This window comes from Liolophura sinensis, chromosome 9 (genome assembly GCF_032854445.1).
Source record: "Liolophura sinensis isolate JHLJ2023 chromosome 9, CUHK_Ljap_v2, whole genome shotgun sequence".
Classification (NCBI taxonomy): Eukaryota; Metazoa; Mollusca; class Polyplacophora; order Chitonida; family Chitonidae; genus Liolophura; species Liolophura sinensis.
The window spans coordinates 4,450,225-4,456,600 of record NC_088303.1 but is presented as its reverse complement, the minus strand read 5'-3'; the positions used below and the strand labels follow the sequence as shown (position 1 = coordinate 4,456,600).

At 41.7% G+C, this 6,376-nt stretch overlaps 1 protein-coding gene across 1 annotated transcript in view; it reads right to left on the bottom strand.

Moving 5' to 3' along the window:
- Positions 1-3,680, bottom strand: part of LOC135475146 (sulfotransferase 1C2A-like) — a 14,745-nt gene extending 11,065 nt beyond the window's left edge. The window contains 1 exon segment of the mRNA XM_064754912.1: positions 3,634-3,680. The gene's annotated coding sequence lies outside the window, so the exon portion shown is untranslated.
- Positions 3,681-6,376: the final 2,696 nt, after the last annotated feature.

Genomic DNA, 6,376 nt, shown 5'->3' with positions numbered 1-6,376 from the left:
GCATTACACTACACCATATCTGAACATCAAGGTGCGGCCATGCAAAACACTGACGGCATTACACTACACCATATCTGAACATCAAGGTGCGGCCATGCAAAACACTGACGGCATTACACTACACCATATCTGAACATCAAGGTGCGGCCATGCAAAACACTGACGGCATTACACTACACCATATCTGAACATCAAGGTGCGGCCATGCAAAACACTGACGGCATTACACTACACCATATCTGAACATCAAGGTGCCACCATGCAAAACACTGACGGCATTACACTACACCATATCTGAACATCAAGGTGCGGCCATGCAAAACACTGACGGCATTACACTACACCATATCTGAACATCAAGGTGCCACCATGCAAAACACTGACGGCATTACACTACACCATATCTGAACATCAAGGTGCCGCCATGCAAAACACTGACGGCATTACACTACACCATATCTGAACATCAAGGTGCGGCCATGCAAAACACTGACGGCATTACACTACACCATATCTGAACATCAAGGTGCGGCCATGCAAAACACTGACGGCATTACACTACACCATATCTGAACATCAAGGTGCGGCCATGCAAAACACTGACGGCATTACACTACACCATATCTGAACATCAAGGTGCGGCCATGCAAAACACTGACGGCATTACACTACACCATATCTGAACATCAAGGTGCGGCCATGCAAAACACTGACGGCATTACACTACACCATATCTAAACATCAAGGTGCGGCCATGCAAAACACTGACGGCATTACACTACACCATATCTGAACATCAAGGTGCCACCATGCAAAACACTGACGGCATTACACTACACCATATCTGAACATCAAGGTGCGGCCATGTAAAACACTGACGGCATTACACTACACCATATCTGAACATCAAGGTGCGGCCATGTAAATCACTGACGGCATTACACTACGCCATATCTGAACATCAAGGTGCCACCATGCAAAACACTGACGGCATTACACTACACCATATCTGAACATCAAGGTGCCACCATGCAAAACACTGACGGCATTACACTACACCATATCTGAACATCAAGGTGCGGCCATGCAAAACACTGACAGCATTACACTACACCATATCTGAACATCAAGGTGCGGCCATGTAAAACACTGACGGCATTACACTACACCATATCTGAACATCAAGGTGCGGCCATGCAAAACACTGACGGCATTACACTACACCATATCTGAACATCAAGGTGCGGCCATGCAAAACACTGACGGCATTACACTACACCATATCTGAACATCAAGGTGCGGCCATGCAAATCACTGACGGCATTACACTACACCATATCTGAACATCAAGGTGCCACCATGCAAAACACTGACGGCATTACACTACACCATATCTGAACATCAAGGTGCGGCCATGCAAAACACTGACGGCATTACACTACACCATATCTGAACATCAAGGTGCGGCCATGCAAAACACTGACGGCATTACACTACACCATATCTGAACATCAAGGTGCCACCATGCAAAACACTGACGGCATTACACTACACCATATCTGAACATCAAGGTGCCACCATGCAAAACACTGACGGCATTACACTACACCATATCTGAACATCAAGGTGCGGCCATGTAAAACACTGACGGCATTACACTACACCATATCTGAACATCAAGGTGCGGCCATGTAAAACACTGACGGCATTACACTACACCATATCTGAACATCAAGGTGCCACCATGCAAAACACTGACGGCATTACACTACACCATATCTGAACATCAAGGTGCGGCCATGTAAAACACTGACGGCATTACACTACACCATATCTGAACATCAAGGTGCGGCCATGCAAACCACTGACAGTATTACAGTACACGATATCTGAACATCAAGGTGCGGCCATGTAAAACACTGACGGCATTACACTACACCATATCTGAACATCAAGGTGCGGCCATGCAAACCACTGACAGTATTACAGTACACGATATCTGAACATCGAGGAGCGACTATACAAACCACTGACGGCATTACACAACACGATATCTAAACATGGAGGTGCGACCATGCAAAACACTGACAGCATTACACTACACCATATCTGAACATCAAGGTGAGACCATGCAAAACACAGACAGCATTACACTACACGACATCTAAATATCAAGGCGTGACCATGCAAAACACTGACAGCATTACACTGCACGATATCTGAACATGGAGGTGCGACCATGCAAAACACTGACAGCATTAGGGCTCAGACTGCAAGAGCTCATGGCTGCGAGATTAACGTTTGTCTGCTTAACTACTTAAGGAAAATGTAACCAGTTTATATTCTACTCTGTGAAATATTTTGACTGATAATCAATAACATACCAGTTTACAAAACATGTAATTCGAGTAGGTAATGTTGTTAAATGCCAACTTATTTCTGAATGCTAATTAAATAGGTTCTCGCGAGGAAACCAGTGGTCGAGGCAAAGCCGAATCAAGCCTACGTGCATCAACTGGGTTGCAATGGTTAAGCTAATGTTTCAAGCACATGTAAAGCGAGCATAAAGAGCGACACGTGCGCCTGAAGGAGTTCACGATGTAGGCCTACAGTCGTTTGTTATTCTAGTCAGAACTGCAGGGTCAGTATGTAGGACAGAAGAGATTCGACTGGAAGGAAGGGTGAGGGCAGAATAAAGGTGCAGCGTTGTTAGGTACATCAAGATTAGAAAAGAGGTTACACAGCATAAATGGGATAACTGCGAGTAAAACAACCAACCAACATGTAACTTCAGTATCACTAGACCAGTCTGTGATTATATGTGTGGAGAGATATGGTAATACGCAGCCAGTATGCGTAATAAAATCACTATGTATGTAGCATATCGCTATGTGGTATAAAGTCTGACGATAAAAATCTGATATTAGTAAATGGTCTGGGGGCCGAAAACACTTAGGGGTAGGGTTCAACCTTTGTCCAGACTGCATAGTCCAACTAAAAATAAAACGCAAGCTTACCCTCTTACTAAATAAGATACTACAGGAAGCTGAAATAAATAACATTGGTGAGGAGGTCAACAATTGGATTTTTTTAACCTACACTTGAACTCCAAAATCGCATTTCAAATTTTGACTTAAGTCAGTGTTTTTTTTGGAATCGTTGCCGGGGGCTTGTGTCACAAATTTAAGCCATTCCATCTATAGCTCAACTTAAGTCCACAATTTTTATCTTTACAAAACAGAAAAGTTGAAACTGACTGCTCAGACTTTGTTGAAATTGTGCTTCTACAGCAGAGAAACAGCAGTCAAAATAATCAATTTGATGCAAATACAGTAAGAGTTTAATTCCGAAAACCATTCTGTATAGGCTAAAGCGCGAAATAGCCTGTGAACGGACAAATTAAACCCAGGTGACTTATCTCTTGGGGTGTGTTTACAAAATGGCGTAGGTCTACTAACGGATTCCTTAGTCAAACTTAGCTTTTAGCCTATATGTATTTCAGCGCCTGTATAGTTCGTAGCCGTAGCAGGCCTGACATGGTGCACTTGGATAAAGTATGGAGCTACTTTAGTTGTGTACGTCCGAAAACCTATATATTGCTACCACATGTAATACACATACCCTTCAACGTACCAGTGGCTGGATTCCTAGTAAGACGGACTCCCCGTACGATCGCCAGGTACACTTGTTAATGCAGTGACCGCAGATTTAACCCACCTTGATTGATTGGCCACTATGTGAAATCTTAACCGACCTATATCCCATATCTGTGTGTTGTGCGTGTTTTCATTGTATCCTTTGTAAGAAAAAAAAGGTGTGAAAGATGTGTTATCAACTATTCATCACAGAGAGAGAATTGCGAAGTGAGATGCGGTCTGAGAGATCTTATACGATAAGCTAGACCCAGCATACAGGCGAAATGTCAGGCCGCATACCTGATCAACACGTTGGTATAATGAATTTATCACAATGACGAGCATTAAGGAAAAATTTTCTTGAATTAATTCTGGTACTTCAGCCAACATTCGCTGTGTTTTGAGGAACGCTTTGCCGCTAGACGACTGGCAACACGCCGAGACTAATGTGAAAAGCACGAGGCTTGAGTTGGGCAGAGAGAAAAATACTTGCCTTAGGTGAACTGCTAAATTCTATTTCTTCTAGCCGGTGACCTAAAAACAGCTATGTGTAAAAATAAGCCATATTCGCTACTAAAATTACCTTAGGTAGTGACATGTAACAATCCATGCTCTACGGATTGATATGTCGATATTTTTGCAAGGAAGTTATAATTACTTTTCTAATTCACAATGTTAAACTCCATAGACTGGTGTTTCAACACCAAGAACTCATTACCTCGGGTGACGTCATATTATTCAGAAACCAGTGGCATGCTGGGCAATGGGCGTGGAGAGTAATTTGGTTGCACCAACATGCGGAATAGAACAGCTATACACTACTGTCTCAGCAAATAGACTACTCAAACCATACTCCAGAGAGATCATATACTACAAAAGAAAAAATAAAATTCGTTCATGAAGGCTATATTATACCAAAACGTGCGAACAATGTTAAATATGGCAGCGGCAAAAACAGGATTTAAATTAAAGTCGATAGCAGTTTAGGTAACTGGTGTCGCCCTTCGTCAAACACCAAGACACCGCCCAATATTCAGCATGCCACTGGTTTCTAATAATTATGATGTCACCCGATGCAATGACTTCTTGGTTTTGAAACAAAGCTTATGAGGATTAACATTATGAGTTAGAAAGAGTGGTCTAACTTCATTTTCTTTGCAAGAATGTGAACTTTCAACATATTGTTGTGTAGAGCTTGTGTTGTTACGTGTCACTGACTGAAGCCAGTTTGGTCTGGAGTATGACTGATTTTACAGACAGCTGAATATAGGCGAATAACTAAAAGAAATAGATTATAGTTAGTCATTCTCGATTCAGTTTACCAGGGAGTGCAATTTTAATTGTCTCAAAAAAATGTTACCGGATGTCACGTACCTTCCTGACTGCGTAGATGTACATACAGAAAAAAAAATCCAACGCTTGAAATTGTATTCCCCTCTTGTTCGGCGAAGACGGTAGCATATCCAAATTGGCTTGACCAGTCACAGGACTAACATTTTCTCTGAATTGCGATAATTACTGACATACATGTATAGCTACGTATGTACAAGGAGTTTTCTTATAGGAGGTCTCAGTATTAGATTCAGTCGTTCGACATACACATTTGAGGTAAGATGCAACATGTTTTGAATCGTAACATCGTAGTTATGTTGCACATCCATTTATGGTAAGCTCGGGTTTCCATTTGTCCACCCACGAAAGCGGTTGTCAGCTTTTTATCTTGTCGCATGGTATATACGAATGTCGGCCTGTCCTGTCTAGTTTCAGAATCGTTCATCATCACTTGCTTTCCAAAAAAACATTTTTATCAAGTTAGACACTTAGCATATATATAGCCATGCATATTTATTTCGTTGATACAAGATGTACGAATAACCGATCCGTCCAACACGATACCTGATGAATAATACTGAACAGAGTATCGAATCAAAGTTTTCTTAATGATGATTTGACCAACCAGAAAAAACATGTATAGGTTTTCGGTATTCGCGGTCGATGTCATGTAAAATCTGCTAGCACAAGCACTTTACAATTCCTATGCGACTGGTGACTAAAACGGTAGAAACAGCTCTTGCCTCGAGTTGGTTCGCCATGTGTTTAAGTGCTTTCACTATACATGGCATTTGACTCGCACATCTGAAATTTTCTATTTTCATAAATCCTTTGCTAACTTGAACAGGCAAGGCTACTACTGGATAACTATGACGTTTTGTTAAGTTTGGGTATGTGATGACTCTCACGTAGCCGTCGGAGCAAGGCAGTAAGCGTAGTGATATGTCAGCTTAGATATGTCCGTGCTGTCTAACTTGATTTAAATAACGGCATTCATGGATAACTCGTTTTGTAGACGAAACCCTTTACGAATGGAAAGCACTTGAGTTCTCTGTCAGAGGTGAATTAACTATACGAACGCACCAGTTTCTTCTTCCACTATTAGAAACACTGACCGCTGTTGTATAAGTGAAATATTCTGGAGTAAACATAGATCAGTTAAACCCACTTGGGTAAATCTATCATGAGCACAGTACCATCCAATTAGTCATGGAAATGTCAATGTTAGGAATTGATTCTGGCACCGAACGTACATGAAGATTTGCACATTTGTTCATTATTCAGGGGCCTCTGTTTATCATGAGATCTGTCAGGCATCATTTATAAAAAGGTCTGGCTCTAATGGACGTATACATGTCCAGATGTTGACGTACAGAATATATCTGACTGGACAGCACAACAATGCCAGT